Source organism: Peromyscus californicus, unplaced genomic scaffold, assembly GCF_007827085.1.
Source record: "Peromyscus californicus insignis strain IS unplaced genomic scaffold, ASM782708v3 Scaffold_6__1_contigs__length_162567912, whole genome shotgun sequence".
In the NCBI taxonomy this organism is placed as follows: Eukaryota; Metazoa; Chordata; class Mammalia; order Rodentia; family Cricetidae; genus Peromyscus; species Peromyscus californicus.
Window position 1 is genome coordinate 136,695,896 of NW_026294584.1, and position 15,411 is coordinate 136,711,306.

At 42.5% G+C, this 15,411-nt stretch overlaps 1 pseudogene; it reads left to right on the plus strand.

Annotated features, from left to right (window-relative positions):
- Window positions 1-1,092: 1,092 nt before the first annotated feature.
- On the plus strand, window positions 1,093-5,381 carry LOC128099471 (voltage-dependent anion-selective channel protein 2-like; annotated as a pseudogene).
- The last annotated feature ends 10,030 nt before the right edge of the window (window positions 5,382-15,411 follow it).

Here is a 15,411-nt window from a genome sequence, read left to right on the forward strand (position 1 = left end):
GTTGTAAACTCTCAAAGCCTGACCCCAGTGACACACTTCCTTCAGCAAGGTCATGCCTCTTAAAGAGTCTATAATAACTCACACACAGCACCCTCAACTGGGTACCAATTGCTCAGAGACTGAACCTATGTGGTGACATTTCTCCTCCCAACCACCACAGACATTAAATTAAAAAGCAATCTGGAATGTGAAAAAAAATACTTGTAAATGATATATCTAACAAGTGACTAGCATACATAATATATAAAGAATTCCTATAAAAGTACAACCAAAACACAGCCTGAGTTAGTTAGTTGACAATGTCTTGGAAGACATTTCCTCCAAAGACAAGGTACATATAACTAGGAAGCCTGTGGACGGACCTTAACATTGCTGCTTACCAGAGAAATGCAAACCATAACCACAGTGGGCTATCACATCATATCTGGAGATAGTCAGTGTTTAAAAATGACACAGAAAATAAGAAATAGGGACTAAAATGTAGAGAAATTGTGATTCTTGTGCACTGTTTTTTAGGACTGTAGAAATATGAAATTTATTAAGGCACAAATTTATATATATATAAATTTCATATATATATGAAATTTAAAAAAAAAGAAAAGAATGCCATGATTCAATATTTCCACTTGTAAGTAGACCATTCTTCCTCAATATCTGTGAGTGCTTGACTTTAGGGCATCTTCAGACATCCAAACCCATGGATGGTCAAGTCCTTTATGTAGAATATTGTAGTGTTCCTACACAATCTATGTACTCTACCCTGTATACTAAAAATCAGGTAGATTATTTATAATACCTAATTCCAGAAATTACAGAAGCAGAAGGCAGATGGTGTTACTAGAAGTTATGGGGAGAGGAAGTAAAAGAATCCTTGATTAATGAATATAAAATTTCAAATTTGAGTGATAAGAATTAAATTTGTTGTTCCCCAGCTGCAATGTATGCAACCCCCGGACAGCAAGTAGCTTCAGCTAAGAGTCAACCCATAGTGACAGCACACCTTGGGACACGAGCAGATCACATGCACACACGCACACACATGCACATACACGCAAACACATATATACACACACTCGTGCACATTATTTCACCATGGTGGATTGCTGTGTATGGACCTGCTCACAGCCAATGTATATCCCTTCATCGTATGTTGACTTTAGCAAAACTGCCAGAGACATTCTCAACAGAGGATTTGGCTTTGGGTTGGTAAAGCTGGATGTGAAAACAAAGTCATGCAGCGGTGTGGAACTGTCAACAACTAGTTCATCTAATACAGACACTGGGGAAGTTACTGGGACCTTGGAGACCAAATACAAATGGTGCTTGTGTGAGTATGGTCTAACTTTCACAGAAAAATGGAACATGGATAACACTGTAGGGACAGGGACTGCAGTTGAAGACCAGACTTGTCAATGTTTGAGACTAAAGTTTGATATGACCTTTGCACCTAACACATGTGCAAACCCTGGCTGTGATGTTGACTTTCATTTTGCTGGACCTACAGTCCATGGTTCAGCTGTCTTTGGTTAGAAAGCCAGCATGCTGGGTACTAGTTGAACTTTGACAGTGCCAAGTCAAAGCTGACAAGGAGTAACTGTAAACAGAGGCAGAGTTTTCTGTCTGACCTATTCCCAAGTACCTGGCAGCCACTTCCCAAATTACCACACGAGGTTTATGTTAATTATAAGTGCTTGGCCTATGGCTCAGGCTTATTACTAACTAGCTCTTACATTTAAATTAACCCATTTCTATTAATCTATGTATTGCCATATGGCTGTGGCTTTATTGGTCCTCTCCCATCTTGCTTCTTGGGCAGCTCGCTTGTGTCTCTCTTGATTCTGCCCTTCTTTCCAGTCCTGTTTGATTGTCCTGCCTAACTTCCTGCCTGGCTACTGGCCAATCAGTGTTTTATTAAACAATAAGAGTAATACATATTCACAGCATACAGAAGGATTATCACACAGCAAGTAACTTTGCAGTAGGCTACAGGACTGGGGACTTCCAGTTACACACCAACATCAATAATTGGATAGTGTGGCAGGGCCCTGTGCTGTTCCTTTTGGCAGAGGGGGTGAGTAGGCACAGAGTCAACAACACAGACTCTGGGAGAATGTTGAAACAACAACCCCAGTTTATTCAGAAAGAGGCAAGCCTTTTATATTCCCTCCACCCCTCCCCAGGGGAAGGTCTGATGAATATGAATCTGCTGGGCTGACATAGTTGCCTCTCATTGGTCCAGGTCATCTCAGATCATGTCTCAGCTGCTATTGCTAAGGCCCTTAGGCAGACCCAGGTTGGCTCTCAGAAAGTATCTTATTACTGGTTTGGGCTGGCTGGCCCTCAAGCCTATTAGGACTGAGTCATCCCACATATTCACCCCCTTTAATTATTTTATGGGACATGCTCAGTGGGTGCTAGGGTGCATTGCCCTAACCTTGTTGACCCCACCTCAGGAGAGCTCAGCATAATGAACTGTGCCTGGTTTAGGTTGGCTTGCCAAACAAACTCTTACCCACCTTTGACTACCAGTTCTCAAAGAGCATCAATCCTGGAGAGCTGTCTGGGTGATGGGCTTTAGGCAGTAGCTTTTTGTATCTCAGTGAGCCATACATGCATTACCTCTCTAGGAGGACTTTGATCTCTGTGTCTGAGAGCCAATAAAACATGTACGGTTGCCTTTGTGGCTGCCTTCTGTTGGTGAACCTATTGTAAAAGACATTTGAACAAGAGAAGGGTTAGTCAAGAATTCATCTCAAGGACATGGGTGGAACCCTAGTCATATTTATTGTGCTAATTGAAGTCTTTCTGATGATGCATTAGCAACCTTGTAGGGGGTGAGGCAATTGCTTGATATCAAGGGTCACATGCCAGTGATGACATGACCATTACTAATGCCACAGTAGCAGAGCAAATCATACATTACCCCTCTGAAGCTCTTTAGTCAGAGTCTCTTGGTTCATTGCCAGACAAACACCATATTGGTGTGGTGGTATTCTGTGGAAAAATACAAGCATACTGTCACTCTCAGGTTAATAGGGGAGCAGGGGGTTGCCATTGAAGGGTGATGGGATCCCTCCAATGCACCAAGGGCAATGGTGTCTCCTGAGGCAAGTAAGTAAGTCTGTTGTCCAATTTGGGTTTGTGTGACAGGGTTAACATATGGTCCTTAGCCTGTGAGCATCTCAAGAGAAACAGTGATATTGTACTGTATATTAAAATGAGCTTGAGCCTTGGCCTGGAAATCATAGGCAGCACGACAATTAAGGAAGACTGCAGGCTACAACACAGCCTTCATCAAATGGTACCAGTTATAAGTCTGTAAATGCACTGCCCATTGCCGTAGGACTTGCTCAAAATTGTATGGTGAGTCAGGACGTGATTCATTAGTGGCTTCACAGACTAAGGACAGGTCTGCAAGAGGGGTAGGTATCCATGGCTGGTTGGCCGCATTGGGGCCCACATTAACTGGAAATGCCATGGTGGGCATGTGCGGCACTATAGGTGGAATAGCCTGGGAGGTATGTGAAGCAGCTGTCTTGGCAGGCAGACATCCAGGTAAATCGCTCCATGTATACTACAGTGAGGGGTTAGCCACTTGAGGCATAGGGGGAGCAGAAAGAGGGGCTGTCAGTGTAGGCTTGGGTGCTGCCACAATCATTTCCTCTCTCTTTCCATCCCTTTTCTTTACCTTACACCTATTCTCATGCCTTTCCTTGTCAGCAGAGGCAGAGGAAATATCAGTCATGGACAGAATGAAGGCGATAGATAAGGTGTTGTTATATTGTTCCTGGTAGTGCTTATTGTGAGTCTTAATGATCTCCTCAGTAGAGGAGGACTTTAGGCCAGCAATTATAGCCAACAAAATGGGCATAACAAACAATTGGAGGGTTACTCCTGAGGCCACTTCCCTTTTTCTGGCCAGGAACACAACTCTCATCCCAAGATCAGGTTCCCACATGTTCTCTGAAGAGATCCATGGAGCAAGCACTCTTAACTACTGAGCCATCTCTCCAGGAATCACAATCCACAAATACATGCATGTACTCATGAACACACACACACACACACACACACACACACACACAACTAAAAATAGTCAGATGGTGGCTATTGTTTTCTGAGGGACCAGCCCTTATATGGAAACACCAGGCAAGCCTGAAAACAAAAGTATATGCCACCCTACAGTATAGACAGACTCACAAACAAGACAAACAGGAAGAAAGCAGGAGAGGGGGAAGTCCCAAAACTTACCTGTTGAAGGGACCAAAAGCACACAACGTAGAGGGCCTACTCATCAAAATACACCACTCAAGGGGGCTGCTTAATCAGTGCCACACATGAAGAAAGGGAGACTAACAGGTCTCTGTTCAGGCACCAGATGTGGCAGGGTCCTGTGCTGTTCCCTTTGGCAGAGGGGGTGAGTAGGCACAAAGTCAACAACACAGACTCTGGGAGAATGTTGAAACAACAACCCCAGTTTATTCAGGAAGAGGCAAACCTTATATACCCTCCACTCCTCCCCAGGGGAAGTTCTGATGAATATGAATCTGCTGGACTGACATAGCTGCCTGTCATTGGTCCAGGTCATCTCAGATCATGTCTCAGCTGCTATTGCTAAGGCCCTGAGGCAGACCCAGGTTGGCTCTCAGAAAGTATCTTATTACTGGTTTGGGCTGGCTGGCCCTCAATCCTGATCTTGGGATGAGAGTCATCCCACAGGACAGAATTGGAGAATCAATTTATCAGAAAGTATGTGAAGGTTTTGACACCAGTAAACCTTGCTTGGACATCTGCTGGGGGATGTCTTTCTGTACACTCTGAATATGTTATTCCCATTGGTTAATAAATAAGCTGCTTTGGCCTATGGCAAGGCAGCTTAGAGGCAGGTGGGAAATCCAAGGAGAGAGACAGGAAAGAGAAAGATGGAGTGAGGGAGAAGCTACCTGCCACCAAAGGAACAGCAAGATGGCAGCAGACCAGTAATGCCATGGCCACATGGCAACTTACAGATGAATAGAAATGGGTTAAGTTATAAGAGCTAGCTAACAGGAAGCCTGCCATAGGCCATACAATTGGTAATTAACATTAAGCCTCTGAGTGATTCTAAGTAGCTGAGGGACCGAGGCGCTCGGCGGGACCCGAGAAAACTGATGGCTACAGATATCAGGTGTCAGCAGCACTTGTTTTGACATTGCTGTTAAAATCCCGTGGGATCTTCCTGTTTCTGCTGCTGTGGAGGTCAACAACTCTGGTTTAATTGGAATGGGCTGCGCTCAGACTCTGAGGCCTGGTGTAAACGTTCATTGTCTGCTCTGGTAAAATGGAAGAGATTTAATGCTGGAGGCCACAAAGTTGAACTCGCCTTGGAATTGGAGGCTTAATTCAGTTGAAAGAAACCTCTGGGAATGGATTTCAGAAGATTTGGCCTTAATATATTTCCATGTGTCCAGCAGTCTCTCCCCTCCCCACTTCCAAGAAGGTGATCAAATCCAAGGTTGATTAAACAAGAGTTGTATTTTAAATATTTAGATAGTTCCCTATTAGCTCGTTATCTAGTTATCAATGCTCCCATCATGCAGCCATCTCTACACTGTTTAAATGTATTTAACTGTTAAATGTGCTACTTACCAATAATGAAATAGACATTTATGAAAACTATGGGAAAAATTAAATTTGTTTCACAACAATGTAAATACATGCAACATCACTGAACTCTGTGCTTAAAATCATTATGAGTAAGGAAAAAAGGCAGACATTTTCAAATGTATTTTTGGAAAGATGGCAGAAATACAAAAGAGTAATATATCCCATGAAGAGAAAAGAAGATGAAAAGAAGGGCTGAGGGCAGGAGCTTAGTGTGCCCACCATGGCCTCCTGACAGTGCCCCAGCACTGCCCTTCATGGACATGGTATTTACCCCAGAGCCTTCTGCTCTACCTGAGTGCTATGTTTTCACAAATTAGTTCTGACCTTTCAAAAATCTAACACCCTTTTCCAGCATTATATGTTAATGAATGATAATGACTGGGCAAATGGGCCCAGTAAATTAGATCCACTTCTGTTTAGAAAGGGGACGCAGAAGTGAGTCGAAAGGATCATGTTGACAGGTTGTAAGGGCCCACCAGCTGCATCCCCTGTTGAGACATGACATTGGAGGACACTGGTACTGACGGGGAATCCACACATTTGACACCCTGGGCACTTTAACAACCACCATCCCTTTGAGTCAGGCTCTGTGTGAGACCTCCACAGCACCTCCTCCAGTGATCTGAGTTGCCATGCGGGGTAAATCCATGCTTGGAAGTCAGATGGCTGCTGGTAAGTTACTTGTTCTTTGCAAAAATTAAGAACCCGCACTGGGACTGCCACTTGGTTCAGAAAGGAGAAGCAATAGAGGAACCAGCAGGAAGACTTGGAGGTCCCTGTCAGACTGTCCTGTCCCGTGCAGCTGCTCCACGGACTAGGCTGTCTCTTAAACGTCAGCTTTAAAGTTGTTACTGCTCCGAAATAAGGTCTCAGAAGAACATCATATTCTTACATAACACTTAAATGAAGTATAGTGAACACTTCACAAGTCTGAACTCAAAGCACTCATGAAATAAGATAATAGTCCCCATTCTTGAAAATGAAACCAGTGAAATATTAGGGATGAGTAACTGTGTCAAATAGCATCCCAGTTCCCGTGCTACTTACACTAGAAGTCCAGCCTCTCTCTAAATTATTGTGCTGTTTTCTTAACTCGTATGCCAATTGTATCATTATAACTCTCACCCATGTTAGTAATAAATGAACTGATAGAATATAAATATGAAAAGGGAATCCCTGTCTTTATATAAAACCAAAGTCAAAAGTCTTAGAAAGACTCAACAGAAAAGAGTCCCCTGAAAATGTTACCGAGAGAAGGGCCAGTGAAATGGCTCAGTGAGAAAAGGCATCTCCACCACACCTAATCCTAGGAGCCACATGGTGGAAGGAGAGGACTGACTGACTCTGGCAACTTGTCCTCTGACCTCCACATGTGCATTGGCATCACACACACACACACACACACACACACACACACACACACACACACACACATGCATGCACATGCACACACACACACACACACACACAGACGCACACACACATGCACGCACGCATGCGCGCACACACACAGTGAAAATGTCATTAAAAATGTTGGAGCTGTTCTACAATGTATACACATTTTTAAGTGACATGCTTTAGACTGTATATACATATATATTATATATGTTGTATGTTATATACACATATGTTGTATGTTATATACACATATATGTTCTATATTGTATATATATTAGACAATATATAGTCAATTAAAAATAAATGGGTCTGGAGAGATGGCTCTGTGGTGATATATTGTTCACCCCAATATATTGTGTACCCTAATAAACTAATTTGGGGATCAGAAGACAGAGCTAGCCATTAGTTTAGACACAGAGGCCAGACAGTGGAGGCACACACACCTTTAATCTTATCACTCAGGAGGCAGAGATCCGTCATGCAGAGTTCAAGTCCACACTGGGAATAGAGCCAGGCATGGTGGCACATACCTTTAATCCCAGTACTTGAGATCTCGTGCCTTTAATCCTAGGAAGTGATGGCAGGAAACAGAAAGTTATATAAGGTGTGAGGACCAGGAACTAGACCAGTTGAACTTTTGAGTCTTCAACTGAGACCCTCAGGGATGAGGACTCAGAGACTTCCAGATCTGAGGATTTGTGGAAACAGGATTGGCTGAGGAGTTGGTGAGGTGAGGTTGGCTGTGGCTTGTTCTGTTTCTCTGATCTTTCAGTTTCACCCCAATATCTGGCTTTGGTTTTTTTTTTTAATAATACCATTTAGCAATTCATCTTACATGGCTCAGTAGTTAAGAGCACTAGCTGCTCTTGTAGAAGACCTAGTTTCCATTCCCAGTACTCACCTGGTGGTTCACGGTCATCTATAACTCCAGTTCCAGGCCATCAGATGCCCTCTTCTGGCCTCTGTGGAACCAGGCACACATGTGGTGTGCATAAATACAAGCAGGCAAAACACTTATATACATAAAATAAAATAAATGTCTTTAAAAAATTAAAGTCAGGCTTGGCGGCACAGGGAAGATGAGGCAGGAGACTCTTGAGTTTAAGGCTAGCCTGGGCTATGTAGTCAGAAATTTTCCTGTGTCCCGCCTGGTCCCACAGCCACTCATTAAACACACAGAGGCTTATATTACTTACAAACTGTATGGCCTAATGGCTCAGGTTTCTCACTAGCTAGCTCTTATAACTTAACCGATTTTTATTAATCTATAAGTTGCTATGTGGCCGTGACTTACCGGTACTTTCACATCTTGCTTCTCCTGGAGGTGCTGGTGTCTCTCTTGCCTCTGCCTTTCTCTTCCTGTCTCTGTCTTGGATTTCCCACCTACCTCTAAGCTGCCTTGCCATAGGCAAATACAGCTTTATTTATTAACCAATCAGAGCAACACATATTCACAGCATACAGAAAGACATCCTACAGCAGGGCTATGTAGTTAGTTAGACCTTATGTGAAAAATAACCAACTTAAATAAATGAATGAATGAATGAAGTGGCCAAGGTAGAGTCTTTAATAGTATATCAGGACTTCATGAATTTAAACATACTGAATGCAGCTAAATGCATTGCATTTTTTTCTCTTGGTTATGTTTTCAGTGTCTTGTCTCTGCTTGATGTAAACCTCCCAAGCTGTCAGTGCAATCATATTGGCATAACCCTAGCAACCTTAGAAGCCTCCTCTAGCATCATCCTCTAGCAGCATCCTTTAGAAGCACCCTTTAGCATCATCCTTTAGCAGCATCCTTTAGAAGCATCCTTAGCCACATCCTTTTGCTGTACCTTTAGCAGTGTTCTGTAACAGCATCCTGTTTATCTGGTAGAATCTAAGGTTCATTTTGCAGTTCCTACAGAAACAACAACAACAACAACAACAACAAAAACAAACAAACATGCCATTGAATTAGGCCTAGAAGAAATAGTTGCCCATTTTAAGGCAGGGTGTAAAATATCTATGAAGAGTCTTTATTCCAGTTCCTTCACAAACAAGAAAAACTCAAGTTCTAGAAAATGTTACTGTATTGAGAACAGGTTTCATGTAAGAAAACACTACACTCGGCTAAATGATGGAGTTTAAAAGCTATTATAAAGTTATAGGATATGCCAACAAGAAATATTGAAACTAAACATTTTCTCTTTGTAACAAAAATTAAAATGCATTAACTTGAGAAAAGACATTATAATTTAAACCAAGTCATAGAATTGTTATTACAGCCAAAAAACTCAGAGTAAGATGCACTGCATATGCTTCATGTTTTATAAATAACTTGTAATTTACCATCAAATGGTACCATGTTATTTCAAGGTTTATGAGCATACTTAATTATAACTTGCAGTAAAAATACATGAATTATGTGAATTGTGCCATTTATTATTGACAGCTTCATCTTAATACACCCTTCTCCTCTGATTAGGAAGGATTTCCTAATCAGAAAATAAAACCCAAGCCAAGGTGAGCTGTGAGTGACAGACATGACACCTAGAAGTGGCAGTGATGCGAAGCTGCTCAGAGACCATGGACTTCAAAAGTGAAAGGTGTGTTGCCGTGTCCCCTCCATAAACTGGTGCCATTTTAAAAGATTACTTGTGAGAACATGATATTGTCTTTTATACTGCTGGCAAGAGGTTATATTTCTTTTTTTGTTTGTTTTGTTTTTTCTCTATTAAGGTTTTTTTTATTTTATTCATTTTACATACCAATCACAGATCCCCCTCTCCTTCCTCCTCCCACCCCTCCTGCCTTTCCTCCCAACCCAACCCAACCCCATGAACTTTAGACCAACAGCTGTGGAGCCTCCATGGGACTGGACTAGGCCCTCTACATAAGCCAGACAGTTGTGTAGCTTGATCTGCTTAAGGGGCCCCCTGGCAGTAGGATCAGGATCCATGCCTGGTGCATGAGCTGACTTCTTGGAGCCCACTACCTATGGTGGGACACCTTGTACAGCATTGATGCAGGGGGAAGGGGCTTGGACCTGCCTCTACTGAATGTACCGGGCTCTGGAGACTCCTTAAGAGATTATATTTCTGAATAGATGACATGAAAGTGTGTGTAGGATTTTTTACAAGACTGTACTTTTAGCAGACATCATACAGACACATCAATTAAACATGTCTGCAGACTCTGGAGAGAAGGTTCAATGGTTAAGAGCGCTGGCAGCTCTTCCAAAGGGCCTGACATGTCAGCTCACAGCCATCTGAAATCCAGTTTCAGGGGATTTTATACCTTCCCTTGACCTCTGCATGTACTAGATGTGCACATGGTGCACAGAAGTACATGTAGGCCCAACATTCATACACATAAAAATAATAGAATAAATCTAGAACAAAGCAAAAACATATCTATAAGGCTTCAAAGAATGTGCATAGTATGTGGACTGGGGTGGAATTTTATTGGTTGTATTAAACTGGTTTAGTCTAGGCACTAATTCCTCCATATTTCAATGTACGGTCTACCACAGTGGGTGGTATCAATTGTCTTCAGAAATGTAAGGAAACAAATAGAATTTAAGTGAAAAGGCTTAGGGAATCCATAGCAAAGACTGTTATAGAAATGTCTAGGAACTGATCTGCTTTTATCTCACCAAACATGGCAGGGGAGTCATGAGATAGCACAAACAAATGTGCCTGATCCTGAGAGCCTCACTGCGGACACGTGCTGCCCCTCACTCCTGGCTACAGGCCTGCAGGCTTTCTGAATTGGTGAATGTGACTATGTCACGAACTTAATTTTCTAATTTTGAAGGTAGTTAATGTATAAATGGTTGAAATGTCCTCTCCATCACCAAGAACAGAAGATATGTCTGTATATCTGTTCTCTGTGTTCTCTTGTGTCTTGGGCAATATTAGTGCAATCACAGAAGTTTCTAGTACCGGTAAGTACTTTTGCAATGTGAGGGCAAGTGTTTTTTCTTGTTAATTTTTAATTAAGGCCTGTCTCCTAATCTTGTTGTTGTTGTTGTTTTCTCAACTCCCAAATATTCTTCTTGTGTTCTGCACCCTTACTTTCTGCTCCATGAACTGCCTTCCTTATTTGCTTACTTTCAATTACCCTACCTTGTAGCTAGAGTTTTCCTGCCTGGCCCACAGTCAGGACAAATCTCTATCACCTGCCAGTCCCACAGTCGCTCAGACCCGACCAAGTAAACACAGAGACTTGTATTGGTTTCAAACTGTATGGCCATGGCAGGCTTCTTGCTAACTGTTCTTTCAGCTTAAATTAATCCATTTTTATAAATCTATACCTTGCCACATGGCTCGTGGCTTACCGGCATCTTCACATGCTGTTTCTCGTCGTGGCGGCTGGCAGTGTCTCTCTGACTCAGCCTTCCACTTCCTGCCTAGCCAATGGCCAATCAGTGTTTTATTTATTGACTAATCAGCAACACATTTGCCAAACAGAACATCCCACAGCACTACCTCACTTTTCTATCTGTAAACACTCAATAAGTTCTTCAAAGTTGTGTAAAACCCACCCAGGCCGTGTGCTCCCTTTCCCCCAAGGGTGGTCTATTCAGGTAAAGCAACTTGTGCTTTTTTTCCCCTGGAAGTAGTATTGGATACTGTTCCTATAGCAAAACCCACAAAAGGTACAAACAATCTCTTTTCAACCATTAAGATTTAAAAATATAAAGATTAATTTTCATTAAAAATATAAAGATTAACAAGGTTTATAGTTTTAAGATCACTGCTGAAGCATCTGGTCCATACTATCCCCATGAATCTGACAGCACAGATGTTGGTACTTCCAACTCACTGGCAAGACAGCTGAGGTGCAGAGCAGATCACCCAGCTGGCCATGACCACACAGTTCATTCAGAACTGAGGCTCCAGTGACCTGGAGACTGACTGCTCCACCCACTTCTCAAGTTCTTCACTCCAAGTGAAATAGGTTTGAAAACCATTTCCTCTTTATGAATATGTGGGGAATGGGATATGTGAGGAGAGAATGTCCCTCCACCAGGAGGTAATTAATCCCTCCATCCACAGCCTTTATTTTTTTAATTGGTATTCACTCAGGCACACAGTGTGTACAGATCAATTCCAGACTTCCATTTGTCTTTCCCATGCTCTAGTAATCATAGTTCTACTTCCAGTTGACTTCTATTGTCTTTCTGTGACTGGCTTGTTTCACTTAACTTGGTATTCTGGAGTTCCATCATTGATTGTAAATGACAGCATCTCTTTACGGTTTATAACGGAATACTGCCCCATTGTGATACACATTTATAGCACATCTGCTCCATGTGAGATGATTCCTTCTCTACACAAGTGTTAAGTTCTTGTCTGTGGCCGTGACAAAAACATCCTGACAAAAGCAACTTAGAGGAGAAAGCTCATTCTGGCTTGAGCTTTAGGGGTACAACATGGTGGAAAATTCAAAGCAGCAGGGCCATGAAGCAGTTGGACACATCACATCGACAGTCAAATCCACCTGGGAGTGAACTAAGCATGCAGACCAGTGTTCAGTTTACTTTCTCCATTTTCACAGTCAAAGGAATTGTGCCACCTGCAAGAGGTGGGGCTTTCAACCTCAGCCAAGGTAACCAAGGTAAGAGGGGATGTCCAGAGGCCCATCTCCTAGGTCATTCTGGATTCTGCCAAGCTGACAGTTTACTTTAGCCATCACATCACAGTTCAGCCTTACACAGTTCCCCCCCGCATTACATTGGCTGCTCCCACTCACATTTACAGAAGAAATATTTTATTTAAATGTGTTTCAGACTCTCTGCTCTCTAGGAAACTTCCTTTTATTCTGCTTCTCTAACAGACATACACTGCCATTTTCTCCCTTTCAGATCAACTGCAAAATTCTCTCCTGTTTATCATGTTCCCTTGGACCTGTAGGAAGCTTCTGCCCCACACAAACATGGAGACAGATGGATCTCAATGCTCTCATTCCCAATCTAGATGAATAGTTGTCATTCTAGAATTTAATTTCACAGTGACATTGGACACAAACAGTCAGAAACTCGACAGTGGTGACCTCACAATTTATGATGAGTGATCAAGTAAACTTTACTAACTTTTGTCCATCCTGTCTACGAAATAATCCCTGGAAATGCTTGTTTCTAGCATGTAAAAAAAATAACTAAAATTAGGTACAGTTTGAATCAAGGCATTATAAAGTAAGTCCTTTATATTTTTAATTTTGAATGGTATTGTTATGGATGCCTTGGCATGAATTCACAATTCTTAGGACTCAGAGATCCCTTCACCCTCCTGAGATTCCTTCGTCCTGACTTTTGCTCTATTTGACTGCCTCTGCCTGTCACTTAGACAAGTGTTCCTTGTGCCCTTGTCTTGGGTTTTTGACTTTTTTTGTCAGCATCTTCTGAGTATTGATATTCATTCCTACAGCCTGTACAAGGGACCTCAGGTATCCAGGCAGCTTAACTTCAGCATACAATAAGAAACAGTGCATATTTTCAAGATGCTGTCCACAAAGAAACAATATAGCCCCAGGTATGCATTATGACCCAGGACATCGATAGTTAAGGATAGAGGTGATTCACATGTAAGTAATGACACATAGTTAGGATTCAGACCAAGAATAGAATATTTGGATACCTCACCAGAACTTCCTAAAACTATGTGTTCTTTCAGCTCAGCCCTCTGTTCTTGCCTCTACTCCTGCCTGTCTGTTCCTTGTGTTACTCGGTTAAGGCAGCATAATTCACTCACTGACTAGCTAGGAAATTAAAACAAACAAGGTTTTGTTCCCTGTAACCTTATCTCTCAAATAGGCTGTCACTCGGCAACCTCTTTCCAATTCCATCGTGAATGCCCTGGTATAGAACCCATGCCACTCACTCCACTCACCCCGCTCACTCTGCCATCTTCTGGATTATTTCCTTGTCACCCTTCCATACTTCAGTAAGATTGGTCTTTTCAAGGAACAAATCTGAACTTTAATATTGCCAAAGTTCTTCTTCGATTTAAAGCCAACTATCTTTGCCACCCTTCTAACCAATCAGGCATTTCTTTCAGGACAAATACATTTCATTTCATTAAGCGCAACATTCCTGCTCTAACCTCCTGAGCTCCTCCATGTGGATGTCATTCTAAAGCTTAGAATGCCCCCTCCCCCACCTCCCTCCCCTGGCTAACCACCACTCACACTTCACAGCTTACTTTCAGATGTTTACTTCCTCCCAAATTGTTTCCAGGAGCCCACATCTGGACTTTGTGCCTCTAGTATCTGCCCTCAAGGAGTCTTCAGCTTCCCTCACGATAATGGTTGGCTACTTCACTTGTCTCACTTGTAAAATTTGTCCTATCCTCTGCCCCCTAAGAATGTTAGAATTTTTGTTCATTCTTGCTTCTACTTATCTGACATTCCATCGCTAGGTTCTAGTCAGGGAGGGTCAATAATGGTTAGAAATAACCAAGGAGCTCCAAGAATGAGTGGGTGGATGCATGAATTAATAAAATTGTCTATAGGATGTAGAGATTAGAGAGGGGAGTGCTGGACAAAAACGTTGGATGGCGAAGACACTTTGGGTCTTTGTTAGGCACAGTAGATGGGAGTTATTTGAAACTTGTTACTTTTTACTGCCTTAAAGTAGAGATGTGTGTGTGTGTGTGTGTGAAGGCTAAAGTCAATGTTATTTTATATTGAGACTTAGAAATTCACTGTTTAGCCTAGACTGACTGGCCAGCAAGCTCAGGATACTGCTGTCTACTGTCTTCCAGCACTTGGATCACAGCTAAGCATTAGGAAACTTAAAAACAGTCATTTCTCCTGGCTCCGACGCTTCGTTTGCAACCTAGTATATAGTATCTCTAAAATCAAAACCTACTTACTAGGTTGGCTCAAAATCCTTTCTACAGGAGGCTGCTGAACATGGGCCTGACGTTAAAGACAGGCCTTATGTGGCCCAGAACTTGCTGGCACACTCCTTTGGAGTGAACTGTTCAAGCCTCCTTGGTGCTGCTTAAACTGCAGCCTCCTTGCCAACTGTCCAATCCAGGCAGGAGCCCAGAGCATCAATAAAAGACATTGCGGGAGGCTGCGGGGGTGGAGAAGCCGATTATCCGCTTTATTGTAAAAACCAGAAAAAGTGAGCAGTAATTGGGAAGTGGTTAATCCTTGTGGAATTCTGGCTAGCCGGCCAGGCATTAACCTTGGCAGTAATTAGGCCATCAATGACCCTTTCAGAGAATGTTCAAAGACCTCAGCTTTGTTTTGAGAACTTGTGTGGGTTTGCACAACGAAGAGCAGAAAGCCCAGCTGCTCCGCACCACCTTCAAGACCAGATCTACGGAGGGGAGCAGGGTGCAAGGCGGCGGGGTCTCCGGTCCTTTCTGCAGC